The following is an 18808-nucleotide window of genomic DNA, read 5'->3' on the forward strand; positions in this document are numbered from 1 at the left end:
ATGACTTTTCCAGTCTAATGTGAGATCATTCTGTATCTGACAGAACCAAGTGAATTGGTCATTGGACTGTCTGTTATTGCTAATCATAAAGTCCCTGAAATAGTTTATATAATATCTTCCCATTTGAATGTAGTGAACAATGAAGTATATTCTACTATGGGCAACTCAATGGATATGCAGTTGTCTATATACAATAGGGAATTATTAAAGTGTATTGGCACCCCACCCACGTTTTTGTTTTAACTGGAACAAAATTAGTCTCTTTTAAATTAATTCATTTGTGGAATCTGTGAATCTTAAAATTTCTCAGACTTGTGAATGTTAAAAATTCTCAGACTCTACTTTAGAACATTTGGTTAAGACCATTCCCCATTTTAAACAATGAAGGTACTTGATCAGGAATTTGAGAACTTTAACATTACTCCACCCATACTTAAGCATACTTTAGGGGAAGATAAAGTTGTAAACTCCTTACTGAACAATAAAAAGTACTTAACTCATACTTATGAGGCAAAAGCCCTTAAGCTAAGTCTATTTTTAGATCTAATACAAAAAGGTGCTAAGTACCTATGAAGGTCAAATTAATCACTAAAAGTTCAGGCAACTTGCAAGGGACAAGCTTAACAACAGAGGTGTGAAGTTTTAGTCTACCCAGAGAAGTTGAGAACTAAAGAATGTGACAAGGAAATCACTTTAAAAGACTGACATATATTAATTTAAGGTCGCCAAGGAATTCAGCTATGTAATTCCTAAATGAAAACTCAAGTCAGCAGTCAACCTTTTATGGAGTTTAATTACAAACAGGAGGAAAAAAGGTATTAGAGATAGAGAGAGGGAGAGAGAGAGAGAGAGAGAGAGAAAGAAAGGGGAGAGAAGGGAATAGGGCTTAAATACCCTTCTGTTTAGGCTGGGCCAAAAGGCCCAAGCCCTTAGATAGCTGAGGCAAAGAAAAGAGATCAGTCCCTATCACTCACGTGGCCAAAATGGAGAAACCGTCTCAGGGGCCTCCACCTCCAGCTTCCTTCAGAGCAAACTTCTCAAAGCACCACCTCTCAGAGCAAAAACCTCTTCAACCAACCACCCCTCAGTCCTCAGACCCCTCTATCTTTAAGGAAACCATCCAAGTTCCTTCCCCACAGTTCTCACATCTACCAATCACTGTCCATGTCTTCCCTGTGCCAATGGTGGCTCTAGCTTAACCCAGGACCGCCCAGAGGTCTGTGGCTTTGCACATGTCTGTTGAAGGTCATATTCTCAAATAATTAAATCTTGATCCTTTGCTGCAGCCCTTCCTAAATCCTGTTAGGACTGAGTGGGGTGGAAATTGTATTTTCCAAGACCTGGTTCTGTCATTCCAAGTATCTCTATTGTATCAATTCTAAAATCAATCATGATTCAAAGAAATTCCTGTTCTATGCTTAAGCATAGGTCAAAAGCCCTTTCCATTGTTCAGCAAAAGGTTTCTGTCCTAAAGTAATCTTAATAAGGGAGGAGGAGGAACCTCCCATGCCAATGGGGTTCACATTCCAATAGAGTTCCCACTATCAATAGGAAATTTTTCAAGTATGAAATTTCCCAATGGTGAAATTTCCAACGTTTATAAGTCTAAGAAATTTTAAGGTTTACAAGAAGGTGTGAATTAAGAATGGTCAGTCTACTGTGATTGGTAGATGTGAGAACTTAGGGGAGGTGACATAGGAGAAATTCTCTTTTAAAAGGAGGTCAGAAAGGGCTCTGAAGTTAGTTCAGCTTGCCAAAGGTGAATTAGAGGGCTCAATGGAGCCGAGAAGCTAAACTGGAGGGTCTCTCTGAAAACTAGAATCTTGCTTGGGACAAATCTTGTGCTGAGTGGATTAAAGACTTACTGTTCTCTTTCTTAAGGCTTAAACCTAGGCTGGCCTAGCCCTTTTCTCATTATTTCCTCTTACTCTCTCCCTTTCATTAATTCCTTAATTTGTATTAATTAAAATCTCCATAAAACCCAGCTGACTTGGGTATTTCATATTTTGGGAATTTTCCCATGGTGACCACTTTATTTTTAATATAAAATCAAGACACTAAAAATTATCCTTACAATTTTGGCAATTCAAAGTCTTGAAACCATATTTTCGCGGTCACAGTTTAAGGCAACCACTCTTTTATCTGTAACAAATCACTGCACCTGGGGTTGAAGAAATCTATTCCCCAAAAGGCATTGTTGCTTATATTTGTATCTCTAGAACTAGAACCCTAATTGCATCTCATCCTTCTAAAGGAACCATAAATGAAAAATATTGAGAAACTAATAGGTAAGATAATTCTGTTAGGTTCAAGGTACAAGATTCTAATTGGACAAGGAAAGACATAAAATTTCTGCAAGTTAAGTGCTCTCTACATTCCTGATAGTTTAAAATATTTGAAAAGCCTTTTAGCCCTCACCCAGAATTCCCATCCTTTTTCTTCTGCTGAAAACACACCTTTTCCTGTCTGTGCCAGCACTTGATCTAACCCCAAAGTTCTTCCAAAGCCTCCCTGGCAGGCCTCACTGACCTTGCCAGAACCAGGAGGTCAAGACCAGACTGTGCTGTCCCTGGAATTCTGAGACACAGGGCTATCCCTCTCTGATGGAATGTGTCACTCCTGGGTGGATGAATAAATAACTTTTGGGTTTGTATCTCTGGAACCTGGACTGGCTCACCGCACAGGGACTACAGAGGCCCTGGAAAACCCCCAGAACACAGTTGGGGATTGTGGGTGACCTTTGAGGTCAAAATGACAGTAAGTAGTGATGATGCTACTGGAGGCTGGGAAAGACAGAGGTCTGAGTTCTGTTGTATTCCAGCTGTGGGAGTTTGGCTAGGGTTGGGAATGGACTGCACTCAACTGGGAAGGGGGCCTCTGGGTCCCCGTGGCCATTCCCTCTGGCTCCAGGGCCTCAGCTTGGGCCAGACTGTGGTCCTTCAGGGGGTGGGAGCCCCAAGGTGGGCAGACTTCCTCTTTGTACAGCTGTGGGGAATTAGAGAGGGGAGGGCTCAGAGGAGCTCCCAGGTTCCTTCCCCTGCCTCAGGGAGCCCCACTAGAAAGGACAGGATGCCCCAGGCTTGTAAAGGACCTTGGACTGGCCAAGAAGAAGCCTCCCCACTCCTCTGCTGCTCTCTTTGGCTTCATTCCAGGGTGGATTGAGGGAAATTCCAAGGAGGAGAGGGGGCAGGGGAACATCCTCTCATCTGGGGGAGGGCAAGGCCCCTCCATGGCTCCTGTTCCAGACAAAGCCTCCCCACCTGACCCGGGAACTTTCCAGTTTATTTCTTTTGTATTGTTCCTTCATTGGAATGGACAGACACAGGGACATTCAGACACACAGAAACATCTTCCCCCCATCTCACACATTTACAGCCGGGCACACACGGCTCACATGCATAGGAGCTCAGTGACCCACAACTATTCCACCAGGAATTGGTGAGCAGTAAGTCTCCTCTGCAGAATCCCCAGATGCAACTTTTGCATTGACTCCCTCCCCTCCTCCTCTCGAGGAGGAAAGTCCCCAAAAGCACAGGTGGGAGCAGGCCAGGAGCTGAGAGTGGCCTCACCAGATTCCCAGCATGCCCTGGGAATGCACAGGGGGAGGAGCCAAGACTTGGGTGAAGTCAGCTCTCAGGCATTCTGGGAAATGGAGTTTTCCACAATGGGGTTGTCAAAGTTTGGATAATGTCATGCTAGAGGCATTTGGGGAAATGGAGTCTTACTTCCTCGACCTCTAGGTTTGGAGCCCTGGTGGAGGACTGGCCACACGCCAAGTGTTCCCAGACTCCCTGGCTGAGGCCCGGTCAGTTTAGTTTAGTTTCAGGTACTTTTAGATTTGATCCTTCTGGGCTTCCTTCCTGTCATATAGAAGGAGGTCATGTATAGAAACAGTGAAGGATTTTTATGAAAATATAGATTTAGGTTTAGAACTGTGTGGAGTGGATTTCTGAGGGAGAACTTGCAAGCCCAGAAGTCACTCTGTTGAGCAAACAGGAGACTTGGTAAGATGCTGGAGGTTGGAGCTGCATTTGGGGAAACTTGAGACCCAAAGCTTGTACTGTGTGCCAGCCCTGATCTAAACACTTGGACAAGAGGGGTAAAATCCAGTCTGTGCTCTCAGGTAGCCCATGATCTAATGGAGAAGCAAACTCACCCACAAATACCTATAAAGAATGATGGGAAATAATTATGGAGGGAGCCACAGCAGAGAGAAGGCCTGGGAAAGGCTGCTCATAAAAAAGATGGAATCTGAGTGAAAGCAGAAGGCAGGGAAGCCAGCAGATAGAGTAGAGGCAGGAGGGGGAGCATCCCAGGCAGAAAAGAGAGCCACAGAAAAGGCTCTGAGGGGGAGGTCAGTTGCTCAATGGATAGTGCCCAGTCTGGAGATGGGAGGTCCTGAGTTCAAATCTGTCCTCCCATTTGATCACTCCTTATCACTCTTCTGCCTTGGAAACCACATTTTGTATTGATTAGAAGAGAGAAGGGAAGGATTGTAAATGGAAGGTACATATCTGGGCTTATCAGCTAAGAACACCTAGAGTTGATGCTTACCAAAAGTTTGGGGAAAAGCTGAGATGTCTCTCCCAGAAACTCCTTCTGTCATATGGCTTCTGCTGCTCTGAGGTTGGCTTCCTTCAGCCAGCACTGCAGGGGAATTCTTCACATATCTGTGGTGCCTTTAGAAACTTGGGGTGTCCTGGGAAGCCTGTTCCCCCTTATTATTATTATTATAACTTATCTAGGAGGCATATTAAATTTGTAATTATTTATTTGAGAGAGAGAGAAATGAGCAGCCTATGTAGAAGGTCTCTGACTTAAGCTGTAGAGGTAGAATCTCAAGCTTTGCCATGCAGAAGTGGGCCTGTAACAATGGCCTCAGAGCTAAACCTCCTTCCCCCTCCTCCATTCCTTGCCTACCTTCCCAGACCTCTGGTCTGTAAACAAGGATGGTCAACTGTCTGTAGTGCAGCCTGTTGCTTCTCTCCCCTCCCCTCAGCCATAGCCTCAGCAGGTATGGAACCCCATATAAGCTAGCTGTACCTGGGGGCCAACCTCTTTGGAAGCTACTCGGGCAGCTTAACAGGGACTTTGAGGAGCTCATTATTCAGCCCCTCCCTGGATCCCCCGAGACACCCCGAATTGGTGAAAGCCTGATGAGGAGACGGTCCAGCCAGCCCTCAGCCCTGGTCACACTCAGGGGGTCTCAGGAAGGTTCCCTCTCAGACCCGAAAACCCTCTTTGTTTGACTTCACTGAGTCACCAAATTCTGTGGAAGAGGAAGAAGTTCTTTGGGATGCTTAAGGCAAAGGAAGGGCAACAAGCCGCAGACTAGATGGCATCTCGGAGGCGGGTTTGACTGAGAAATACAGTCACTGTTCTTAAAACACAGGAAGTAGGGTATTTCCAAGTCGGGGCCCTGCTATTAGGATCAATACGGCACCGGAGCCATCCCTCTTGAGGCCCCTCATTCGGGACAAGGACCAGCCCATCAGTCTCATTTTAGTCCTCCCTGAAATGAGGAGGTCGCGCTCAGGGACTTCTTGGGTCCCTTCTCTCCCTAGATCTGTGGTCTCCTCAGAAATACTTCCGGGTTTCTTTCCATAGCCACCTCCTATATCACAAGAAGGAAGCCGAGGAGGATCAAAGATAATAGTACCAAAAAGGAAAGTAAAAGAAAAGGACCGGGCTGCAGCCAGGGAGTCTGGGAACACTTGGTGCGTGGCCCCTCCTCCACCAGGACTCCAAACGTAGGGGACAGGAAGTAAGACTCAATTTCCCAGAATTCCTCTGGCTTGCCGGCCTCTAAGCCTTGGCACTCTCCTGATGGAAGACTTCATTTCCCAGAATGCCTGAGTCCTGACTTCACCTCCCCTGTGTAATCCCAGGGCATGCTGGGAATTTGTTGAGACTTGTCTGCTTCTTTAGTGCTCACAAGTTTGAGTTTGGGGATTTTCCTCCTAGAGGGTAGAGTCAGTGCAAAAGTTGCAGCCGGGACTTCAGCAGTGGAGACTTTCGGCTTCCTTACTCCCGGGGAGAGGGAGGACCCGGGTGGGCCAGTTGTACGTAACTGAACCTAAGATTCGGGATCGGGGGTGGGAAAAGGGAAAAGGTCTGGAGCTCGTGCAACCTGATTGGCGGGACGAGGGCGATATGTGGGGGTGTATGTGTGTCGAAGGGGGAGGGCGAGGTCCCTGTTTTTGTCTCTGTGTCTGCCCATCGCTTTAAAGTACCATAGAAAGGGGACAAATAAAAAAGTGTCTGGTTCAGGCAGGGATGGCTCTGTCTGGACCAGGAGCCAAGGCGGGGCTTTTCCCTCCCTCAGAGGAGAGAATGACCCCCTCACCAGCGGCTGGGGAAGGAGGTGCAGTCACAGGATGGGAGCGGGGATGGGCCAGGCCCTTCCCCAAAGGCTCAAGGGGAGAAGCACCCCATATGAGCCTGATTGGAGTGGAGGAATGCCCCGTACCCACAGGCCATGGAAGGAACTCTGATTTCTGACACAGCACGTTTCACCCCCCCAACCCTGGCCTGACGCTCATCTCCCTGTCCAGGGTCTCTTCCCCCCCCCCCCCCCCCCCCATTGCCCAGGAACCTCTCCTCCTAGCAATCTCTCAATCATCTCAATGGAATGAAGCCAAAGAGAGCAGCAGAGGAGATGGGGAGGCTTCTTCCTGGCCAGTCCAAGGTCCTTTCCAAACCTGAGGCTCCCTGTCCCCTCCTGTGGGGAGAGTCTCCCCTGAGGCCAGGGGAAGGGCCCTGGGAGCCCCTCTGAAACCTCCTCCTCCTCCCTAATTCCCCACAGGTGCACAAGGAAGAAGTCTCCCCACCTTGGGGCTCCCATCCTCTGAGGGACCACAGTCTGGCCAAGCAGAGACCCTGGAGCCAGAGGGAATGGCCCCCAGGATCCAGAGGCCCCCATCCCAGGTGAGTGAAGTCCATCCCCAGCCCTGGCCAAGCTCCCCCAAGGCCAGGGGTGCCATCACTGTTTGTTGTCAGTGTGACCTCAAAGGTCACCCACAATCTCCAACTGTGTTCAGGGGTTTTTCCAGGGCTCTAGCTCCTGCCTGAATGAGCAAGCCCAGGTTCCAGACAGGCTAAATCACAGTCATTTATTCATCCACCCTTGAGCGTGACACATTCCATCAGAGTGGGATGCCTGTGTGTCCCACCATTGCAGGGAGGACCCAGGGACAGTCTCTGCTCCTGACCTTCAGGTTCTGGGGTTTGGACAGGTCAGCCAGGCCTGCCAGGAAGGCTTTGGAAGAAGTTTAGGGTAAGATCAGGTGAGAGCACAGATAGGAAAAGGTATGTTTTTAGTAGAAGAAAAAAGGATGGGAATTCCAGGGGAAGGCTAAAAGGTCTGCTTTTAAATGTTATTAAATTATCAGGAACTCAGAGTACACTTAACATACAGAAACTTTAGGTCTTTCCTTTTCCTATTCAAATCATTTACCTTGAACCTAACAGGATTATCTAACCTGTTGCTTTCTCAGAATTTTTCATTTGGTTCCTTCATTTTTTTTTCTTTTTGAATTTGTCACAATATTTATTTAGAATATTTTTCCATGGCTACATGATTCCAATTATCTCCCTTCCCTCTTCCCTCTCCCCTCCTGGAGATGACAAACAATTCTACTGGGTTATACATGTATTATTGCTCAAAACCTATTTCCATATTATTCATCTATGTAATAGAGTGATCTTTTAAAACCCAACCCCCCAATAATATACCCATAGAACCATGTGATAAATGATATGTTGTCACAGGCAAAGTCCACCCTTGCCTGAGACTCCAGGGTATCCCAACTGGTGGTGAACGATCAGTCAACAAAAATAACAAACAGAAGACAGCTTAATCATAACAGCCATGGGATTGCTTTGCATCTGACAGCTGCTCCACTTTCCCGATGTCTGATCTTTATTTTTGTACCCATTCTCTTGGCACTCATATACACAAAATCAAAGAGAGATAATTGGAAAAGTGATACATCAACTTTTAACAAATCACTTGATTAACATTCTATATTCTTGTATTGCGATTACAGACAGAATAAAGGTTGCGCACAAGATCAATGATTTTGTCACAGGTGGCTTAATTTTCTCATTACCCTGTGAGAAGTTTTGAGCTTACAAACAATCAAGGAAAATTACATATTGCTTTTAACAAAATGGAATAATTAATCAACAGTTCTTAGAAGACAATTCAACAATCATATCATGGAGACTGAGGGGTCAGAGAACACAATTCAAATTTAGACTGGTGGCTTCTAGGAAGTTACTGATTTGTGTGATCGAGTCACTGAGGCATACTGAAACTTTATGTACTTGTACTTATCGCTTGGGTCTCTATGATTAATTTGTGTGCTGACTTCATGAGAATAGGCTTCTGTATGTGGGAAAGTTTTTGGCTTGGCTTGTAACTGCGGTTTCGCTGGGAATTATGTACCTAAGTAAAAGATAACCCATGATAGTCTTTTTGGGATTGGGTTTAAGGGTCTGTTTTTTTGGTGATGTTTTAGGGAATAAGGGTACATGTGTTTTGCTCTTGCATTATTTCTTTTGAGACTAGAGTGAATAATAATCATGTCAATTCATAGGTAAGGGTCATTGATGAAAGAAGTCATGCAAGGGGGATAGAGTGGGCAGTCACATCTTGCCAAGGACCACTCTGTGGTCTCCCTGGCTACCACTCGTGACTCTGTCAAGGGGTCGTGGACTGATGGCCCCCAGTAATATGTTTTTCTTTTGAGTTTCTTCTTCCACTTTCTTTCTTTGGATGTGCATTGCCTTCTTTCTCACAAGTCCCTTAGGATTGTTCTGGATCATTGTACTACTATCAGTAGCAAAGCAGATTACACTTGATCATCCCTCATTGTTTCAGCTACTGTGTAAAATGTTCTCCTGGTTATGTTCATTTCACTCTGTATTAGTTCTTAGAGTTTCTTCTAGTTCATCTAGAAATCCTCCAGTTCATCATTCCTTACTACACAATAGTATTCCATCACCATCAGATACTACAGTTTGTTCATCCATTCCCCAATTGATGGACACCTTCTGGTTTTCCAATTTTTTACCTCCACAAATTCAGAACATCTGCTTCCAGGGCTTGAGGATCTGGGGCTGAGCCTGGAGGTGCCACATGGGTGGATAAGCTATTAGTGATCAGAAAAGTGAAAATAGATGAGAATTCCACCTGCAGCTAAATTAGGATCCCTGCAGATGTAAAAGGAACAGCTTGTAGTTGTATACTTGCAGAGAACAATGCAATAAAAAGTTGGACAGGATCCAGAACTTTAATAGTATCTAGAAAGAGTTCATGCCTAAAAGACATTTAAAGTTAATGGATACTTGTCACAAGTTTTTCAGGTGTAGCAATCTTACAACCTTGGCTGAGATATTTTTTAAAATTCTATTATTGTCATCATTACAAAAATGTGGCAGAGGAGTCTAGAAAAAAAGCCCAAACCTCTGTACTGTTGATGTTAGGTCTAAAAATCTCACCAAGAATCTAGATTATTTTGGTGGAAGAAGAGTGAGCCGAAGAGTTACAAATGAGAGATCCACACTGGAGAGAAATCTTATGAATTTGAACAATGTGGAAAGTGTTTCATATAGAGGTTCTAACTTGCTGAGCATCAGGGAAACCACATTGGAGAGAAACCTTATGAATGTAAACAATGTGGAAAGACTTTCAAACAAAGGGCCTCTCTTGCTGAACATCAGAGAATCCACACTGGAGAGAAACCTTAGGAATGTAAACAATGTGGAAAGTGTTTCATAGATAGGTTCCAACTTGCTGTACATCATAATCCACACTGGAGAGAAACTATGAATGTACACAATGTGGAAAGGCTTTCACACAGAGGGGTTATCTTGTTATACATCAGAGAATCCACACTGGAGAGAAACCTTATGAATGTAATAAATTTGGATATCCTTTCTCTTAATACTCCACGGTTGCTTCATGTCAGAAAATCCCCATTGTAGAGAAACCTCATGAATGAGGGTGAGCTTATAGTTTCCACTCTTAGCTTATTTAACAGAAGAGGATCCACACTAGAGAGAAACTTTATGAATATGATCCATGTGGTAAGGCCTTCAGGCAACAATCATATTTTATTCTCAAGTGAGAATTCCTTTTGGATAAAAATCTTATTCCTGTCATGAATAAAGAAAAACATTGAAATGGGGAGTCTAGAGCTTGTTCAGAATGAGAAAGTGTCCTCTGAACTGTAAGAGTTAAAATGATTGAGGCCATAAACTGTAGTGATTAAAATAGTGGAAGACTTAAATTGTAGTAGATAAAAGAGTGGATGAGTAAATTTGTGACTGCAGAAAATATGTTTTTAAGACAGAGTCTTGTTTAAATCAAATATAAGGTGGTTGCCAGGGAAATATTCCCAATTATTAAATATACCCAAGTCAACTGGGTTTTATAGATATTTTAATTCATACAAATGTGGAATTAAAGAAAAGGAGAGAAAGAGAGAAAAGGGCAATAATGAGAAAAGGATAGGCCGGCCCAGGGCAGCCCTAGCCAACCCAGGCCTAAGCCTTAAGAGAAAGATCAGTCAGTCCTTAATCACTCACCACAAGATCTGTCCAAGCAAGGATTCTAGTGACACCAGGCCAGCTTCATCTCAGCTGCCTACACCAGCTCAATCCTGAATCTGAATGACTTTGAATGTATCTGAGCTCCTATTTAAAGGGAATTTTCTCCTATGTCACCTCCCCTAAGTCCTTATATCTACCAATCATAGTAGATGTTTTTCAAAGGACAGACCATTCTTAGTTCACACCTGAGTAGACTAATCCTTTGAGTAATTCACACCTGAGTAGACTAGAATCTCTGAGTAAGTTCTCACCTCTTTGCTCCTTGTAAGTTCAGAAGTTGCCTGACCTAAAGGTCAGGTATTTAGCATCCTTTTGTATTAGATCTAAAAATAGGCACAGCTTAAGAATTTTTTTGTCTTACTATAAATATGGGTTTAACTACTTTTCATTGTTCAGCAAGGAGTTTACAATTTTATCTTCCCCTAAGGCATGCTTAAGTATGGTGAAGTAGAGTTCTCACATTCCTGATCAAGTATCTTCATTGTTTAAAATGGGGAATGGTCTTAACCCAACCTTATGAAGTAGGGTCTGGGAAATTTTAAGGTTTACAATCCTAACCTTATGAAGTAGGGTCTGATAATTTTTAAGGTTCACAGAACAGATCAGTTCCAGATGGATTCCCTGTATGAAGGCTTTCAGTCAGATCATCTCTTCATATCTGAGGATTCATAGTGCAACAAAACCTAATGAAAGTGCTCAAGTTTGTGTGTTTTCCTTATGAGGAGGATGATCACTTATCATTTGGAGAAATACAAATGATAACAAGTCTGAGGGACCAGCCCACATCTATTAGATTGGTTATTATGACAGAAAAGGAAAGTGACAAAATTAGGAGATGTGGGATGATTGAAAAGGGAATGAACTTTTGGGATTGTTGTGAACTAATTCAGCCACTCTGGAGAGGGCAATTTGGAACTGTGTCCAAAGGGCATTAAAAAACAAAAAGGAAAAGAAACTATATATGTTAAAAATACAAAACACTTAACAGTGCTGTTTTTGGGGTAACAAACATATTGGAAATTAAGAGGAAACTCATGGGAAATGGCTGAGCAAATGGTGGTATATGTTTGTAATGGAATCCTATTATTTCATCATTAATGAAGGAAAGGAGGACCTCAGAAAAACCTGGAAAGATTTGAGAACTGTTGTAAGTTTTTAAATTTAATATAATCAAAATTCTTCATTTTACATTTTGTAAAATGTTCTCTATCTCTTGTTTGGTCTTGAATTCCTTCCTTTCCCATATGTAACAATTAAAATAGTGGAGTCATAAACTGTTACAGATAAAAAAGTGCTTGTCTTAAATTGTGACCACAGAAATATGGTTTCAAGACAGTGTCTTGTTTTAAAATCAAAATATAAAGTGGTCGCCAGGGAAAAATTCCCAAATATGAAATATACCCAAGTCAGCTGGGTTTTATAGAGATTTTAATTAATACAAATGAGGAATTAATGAAAGGGAGAGAGAGAGAGTAAGAGGAAATAATGAGAAAAGGGCTAGACAAGCCTAGGCCAGCCTAGGTTGAAAGCTCTAAGAGAGAAATCAGTCAGTCTTTTATCAAGTCACCACAAGATCTGTCCAAAGCAAGATTTTAGTGTTCTGAGAGACACCAGTTCAGCTTCAGCTAGCTCAAACAAGTTCAGCCACTGAGCCCTTCAAGGCAGCTTTGGCCAGCTGCCTTCTCCAAGTCAGCTTTTCTCAGCTAAATCTCCAGCTGCTTCTCAGCTGAATCTCCCCAGCTGAATGACCCCCTGGAGCTCTTTCTGAGCTCTTTTTTAAAGTGAATTTTCTCCTATGTTTACATCTACCAATCACAGTAGACGTTTCCCAAAAGACAGACCATTCTGAATTCACACCTGAGTAGACTAAACTTTTGAGTAATTCACACCTGAGTAGACTAAAATCTCTGAGTAAGTTCTCGCCTCTTTGCCCCTTTTACAAGTTGCCTGACCTTTATAGGTACTTACCACCCTTTTGTATTGGATCTAAAAATAGGCCCAGTTTAAGGTTTTTTTGCCTTATTATAAGTATGGGTTAAGTACTTTTCATTGTTCATCAAGGAGTTTACAACTTTATCTTCCCCTAAGGCATGCTTAAGTATAGGTGAAGTAGAGTTCCCACATTCCTGATCAAGTACCTTCATTGTTTAAATGGGGAATGGTCTTAACCAAATGTTCTGAAGTAGGGTCTGAGAATTTTTAAGATTCACACATAGATCTGACAGGTATACTATTTCATATTCCTCTAGTTGTCACACTCCTCTATACTGTCACTCTTTATGTTTAAGTCATATACCCATTGTGAACTTATCTTGGTATAAGGTGTGAGAAATTAATCTAAACCTAATTTTCCCCACAGTTTTTCTAGCAGTTTTTGTCAAATATTGAGTTCTTGTCCCCAAAGCTGTGATCTTTGGGTTTATTGAAGAATAGCATGCATAGGGCATTTACCTTTAGTCTATTCCATTGATCCACCTTTCTGTCTCTTATCCAGTACCATATTTTTTTGATGATCACTGTTTTATAATATCATTTGAGATCTGGTAAAGCTAGGCTTCCATCCTTCACATTTTTTTCATTATCTCCTTTGATATTCTTGATTTGTTGTTCTAAATGGAATTTATTATAATTTTTTCTAATTCTGTAATAAAGTTGTTTCGATAGATATAGCACTGAATAAGTAAATTAGTTTACGTAGTATTGTCATTTACATTATATTAGCTGATCCTATCCAAGAACTATGAATGTTTTTCTAATTGTTTAGATGTAGTTTTATTTGCATCAAAAATGTTTTGTAGTTGTGTTCATATAATTCCTGAGTTTGTCTTGGCAAAAAGATTATCAAATATTTTATATTGTCTAGAGTAATTGTAAATGGAGTTTCTCTAACTCTTGATGCTTTTTTTTTGGAAATACATAAAAATGCTCATGATTTATGTGAGTTAATTTTGTATCCTACAACTTTGCTAAAATGAATTATTATTTCTACTAGCTTTTTAGTTGATTTTCTAGAATTCTCTAAGTATACCCATCATATCATCTGCAAAGAGTGATAATTTAGTTCTAGATCAATTTTTGTTCCCATCCAAAGGCCTGATCAAATGTTTTGTGTTCATTCAAATCACTCTAGACAGTATAAATTATAAGAGTTATATGGTCAGTAGTGAACTTTTTTTTTTTTAATGAAGGGACTGGAATATACAGGGAATAATTACAGGAAGGGCATCACCTTGAGCTCATACTTGACTATACTCTGGACACATTATGCTGGAGATAGAATTCAATGTCTTGTGTTCACTTGGAAAGGTGTTTTACTGTAGCTCAGTCTCCATAGACTGCCCCACAGAGAAGCTCTTATTAAACACTCCAAATTTCACACTGTACAAAAAAATACTACAATGATAAGAACCGTTTCTCTGGAATCCTAATGTTTATCATTCTTTCTCACTATTTGTTGGCATTCTTCTATTACAGTTTTTTTAGCCATTGCCTCATTAATTGGCACTCACTAGTTTCCCATTTTTTTTGCTGGCATATATAGGTCTTTCCAAACAAACAAATAAGAGGGAATGTGGAAGATTTGGAAGGGATCCCTACTGTTCAGTCCATTCTATCAAAGGACTCAGGTTTGTGATGCAATTGGCTTATTTCTTTGACAGAGCAAAAGTCTCACCCCTTTGATGAAGTAATAATGGAGGATTTGATGTGTGTAAGTGCACCTTGTCTCTAGAAAGTGAATTTTAGATTTACTCCACCCTGCTTAGTCTAGCAATCAGGAATGTATACACCCCTACTCAAGGATTAAGTGTTGATAAGGATGGCCTATGACAGATATGTGCTAGCAAATGACAAATCAGAAACAACTGTCAGACCCCCTGGGCTGTCCAAAGTCAAGCTTAAGCTACCATTGGTATGTGAGACGCAGGAAGTGATGTAAAAAAAAAGTCTATATATTTGTGTCACTTTCTCTTGACGGGCTCTCTTTCATGGTGGAGACGTGGCTGGTGGCAGCGTGCTGGGCGTCTTGGCATCTTCGCATGCCTGCAGCTTTTGTCTGGGTTTGGCAGTGAGCGTCTTTGGTGCAGTGACTGGGAGAAACTCAGTAGTGGGGCTCAGGTGAGGCGTCTTCCCTGAACTCTGAGGCTGATTCCTTTTTTACCCTTTACCTTTCCTAAAACGCTATCCTCTTAGGAGACTCCTCATCTCGGAGTAGACCTCGTGGCTTGTGGCTTGAAGCTGAGCTAGTTTTTATCTTGGAGGAGGCCTCATGGTTGAGGTCTCTGAACTTCCCTTGGTTTAGGCTAGGCTAGAGAAATCTTATACCCCTTTCTCTCTCTCCTTCTTCTTAATTCCTTCCTTCTTTAATTAAACCACCATAAAATTCCCAAACTTACTTGAGTATTTTTATTGGGATTTGAATCAATCCTTGGTGACCATAGTATAATAGATTCAGTCAAAAATCCCTAAATTTACCCCTTACAAAATATCAACACAAGTTTGAGAGAGTGCTACTAAAAATTAAACTGTCTGCAGATTTCTTAATCTTTTTCTGCATCAAGGAAAAGGAAAAGGCATATGAATTGGGAAACATCCAATTAGTATTAATTTTTGTTGAATTTCTTTTCTATTTTGTAATTTTCTTCATTGGAATTCAAGAACTATGTGTTTCTGACTACAAAAAGGAAAACATTGGAAGGGCTAAAGGGGAACAAGTCCATGTCCCAGAAAACTTACAGATAAATAAATGGTGATACTCTGGGATAAAATCTTATTAATTAGATCCAGTATAGAGTATTGAGATTCTGTGAGGACTAAAATATGGAAAGGGAGATTATAGAAAATAAAAGTGGGTGATTACTGTATGGGGAAAATTTTTTAAACTTTTTAAAGATTTTAAGAAGTCAATTGAGTGGGCAAAGCAATCAGCCTTGCAAAATCAGATCTTGTTTGGGTTATGGGGTTTCTAAATAAGGAAATGGGAATATTACTGATGTATTAATTTGACTGTAATATAGCAATGAGTTCTAAGAATTGATCGTTATACTGTGAAGATGGGATTAAATCTCCCCTGCCTATTTAGATTTTAGCCACCAGGAACGTATACACCCCCACTTAATCCTTAAGTGGTGGGCAAAGGTCTAGGACCCACATGTGGTAGTGAATGACAAATCAAAAATGACTGACTACACCCTGGACAGTTTGAGGCTAAGCTAAGCTCCAATTGGTCCATGTAAAAGTGGAAGGAAAGCACAGAAAATGATGCAAAGAACTCTTTAAATATGGTGGTAACTTCCTGTGACCAAGCTTTTCTTCCTATGAACTTGGCCTTGGAGGAATTCTAGTTTGGGACCTCAGTTGGATGTTCCCTTAGGACTGCCACATCAGGAAGTGAAAAGGCTGAATCCTTTTCCTGGCTTTTTTTTGGGTTCTAACTTCTGGAGAGGCCCTCCTGGCTAGAACCCTTGTTTAATTTACCTCTGGGACCGCCTTTGCTAGGGCCTCTGAAGACTGCCTGTTTGGATAGGGCTGGAGTAATTATCTACCCTTTTTCTCACTTCTCTACTTTCATTCTTTCTTCTTTTGTAAATAAACTACCATAAAAGTTATTCTGACTTGAGTAATTAATTTTGGCGACCATGTTTCTCTTATCCAACCCTTCCAGTTTTACCCATTACATTTCCAGGATGAGTTCTAACTTAAAGAAAATCAAATAAAACAAAAGAATGAAATCTCTTCTCTGTGTGTGAATCCTGTAAAATGTTTTGCTCTAAGCTGTGAGTGATAAGATTTGCTATTTATTTATTTTGCTACTTATTTTTTTAAAATTTTTTTAAAATGTTTTATTTTTAAAAAAACCCATATCTTGGAATCAATACTGTGTATTGGTTCCAAGGTAGAAGAGCAGTAAGGGCTAGGCAATGAGGGTCAAGTGACTTGCCCAGGGTCACACACCTAGGAAGTGTCTGAGGCCAGATTTGAACCAGATTTGAATCTCTGGGTCTAGCTCTCAATCCACCGAACCACTCAGCTGCCCCAAGATTTGCTATTTAATGTAAAAGCTTTGTAGACTGCAACTATTTATTTTGGGTCTTGAGTTTGTAAGATTTAAATTAATGTCCAATACTCATTTTAAAGTTTATTATCACTTGAAGTAAAGGAAATAGAAATATAAAAATGTAGTTATCTAACTAAAATAAGACCACATGAATAGTTCTCTCACCTCTCCCAAAAAGCCTGCTTCAGCCAGCCACACAAGAAGAGAGAGTGAGAGCCAGGGCTACACAAAACTCATATCTTTCCTACATCTGCTGGTAATGTAAGAAGGAACATGGGATGCTGGGAATTGTAGTTCTACAGTTCAAATTTTAATTACACAGTATCTGCTGTGATTCCCATGGGAAATAAGCATGTAGAAATCTCCCAGATTTACATGCCTAGTTTCCTAATGGAATCAGTACATATAACCAACTTATATCTCTAATGATCTTCAACTAGAGGTATATACAATATAGAACTTTCTGAGGGAAAATTACAATAATTTGGGGATAAGAGGGTAATAAAGAAAATGGAACCAATGATTGCTAAGTGGGCACTGACAAAAAACCAATTAGGGGTCAGTCCTTTTTGGCATAAGAGTTTACATTCAAAATAAGTGCATTCAACCCCCCACAATTCAATTTCACTACATCCCAAAGTTCATTCTGTATCCTTTGGGGCAGTGTGAGGTTTCTGTAGGCATCTCCATGGCGCCTCCTCCAAATAGTTCACTTTCTTGATTTGGGGAGGAAGCAGGTTTGTTCTCCTAAAGTTACTCTCAAACAAGAAAAATTTTTATAAATCTAGAATTTCATGACAATTATATGATTCCCCCTGAGGAGGGTTCTGACAAACACACGGATCACCTAGGGTTACATGGCTGTGTTATGATGTATGTGAATCAATTGTTAAAAGGATGTCAAAAACATTAAAAAAAACAAAGAAAAGAACAAAAAAATAAAAATTAAATAGCATATAACAATTTTGAATAAGCAAGAATAAGCCTATAATAGATCCTAGAATCAGGGCCTAATAAAGTGATTTATGTCCCACAAGCTTGTAGGACCATTGCAGCAATATGCACTTACCCAATCAGCAGCCAGTACTACAGAAAATTGCCACATTATGAAAGACAGAAAAGGGATTAGTTTTTTGCGGCAAATGGGAAATAGCATTCCCTGGTCTGGTTTTACCTTCACTTACAGGAATACGGGAGCCAAAATTGTAGACAAATTGAGGTACTTTGTCTGAATCTGGCATGTGGAAATCCTACATCTGACATCAAACAGCTGCTTCGTCAAACTCCAAAACAAGTCCTCTGTCTTGGGGCAGATTCTCATCAATCCCACCAGGGTTGGTTGGTCTCCTTGACCTTATGCTTCTTGGCACTGTATAATGGCTCTTTTGTGATCCCTTCTCCTGGAATCAGACACAACCATTAATCAAAGTTCCATAATATTTAACAATCAATGGCAGGTTTCCATAGTTTAAAGCTTTTGGGTATATATTAATATTAGGGTTAATGGATATAGTAAACTTATATTAGTGCAAAATCAAAAAAATCCATTAACATGTAACATGGTAACATTTACTTCAAGTACAAAAAAGTGAGCAAGGAAAAAAATTCAAGTACTCTATTATACATACAGGGAAAACAATGATAATTTTTAACAATCAAAATTATATAGTCATAATCAGTGACACACTGTGTTTGCCAAGGAGAGGTGCAATACAAAGGTTTCTCACCCAAAATGAGATCCATTTCCTTTTTAACTTGGCCATGATCTACAGTGTGAGCGTATATAATTTTCACTAAGAAAGCAGCTTGTGAAACAGTAGTACAGCTAATGCACAGTCAAAGAACTACCAAAATCCCCAAGATCACAAGAGCCCAGTTTAATGACAGTAGTAAACAAATCTGATATCATTGGGATTCACATGAGTCTCTATAACCACTGAACCTCATGGATGCTTGTCACAAGTTTACCAGATTTGGCCAGTCTTTCAACCTTTGATGAGATATTTTTAACAAAGTATTATTGCCATCATTCTAAAATTTGGGAGAGGGGCCCAGAAAAAAACACAAACCTCTGTGTTGCTGATGAAAACCTTTTGGGTCTGAAATGTCACCAAGAATCTGGATCATTCTGGTGGC

Source organism: Monodelphis domestica, chromosome 4 (assembly GCF_027887165.1).
Source record: "Monodelphis domestica isolate mMonDom1 chromosome 4, mMonDom1.pri, whole genome shotgun sequence".
NCBI classification, from domain to species: domain Eukaryota; kingdom Metazoa; phylum Chordata; class Mammalia; order Didelphimorphia; family Didelphidae; genus Monodelphis; species Monodelphis domestica.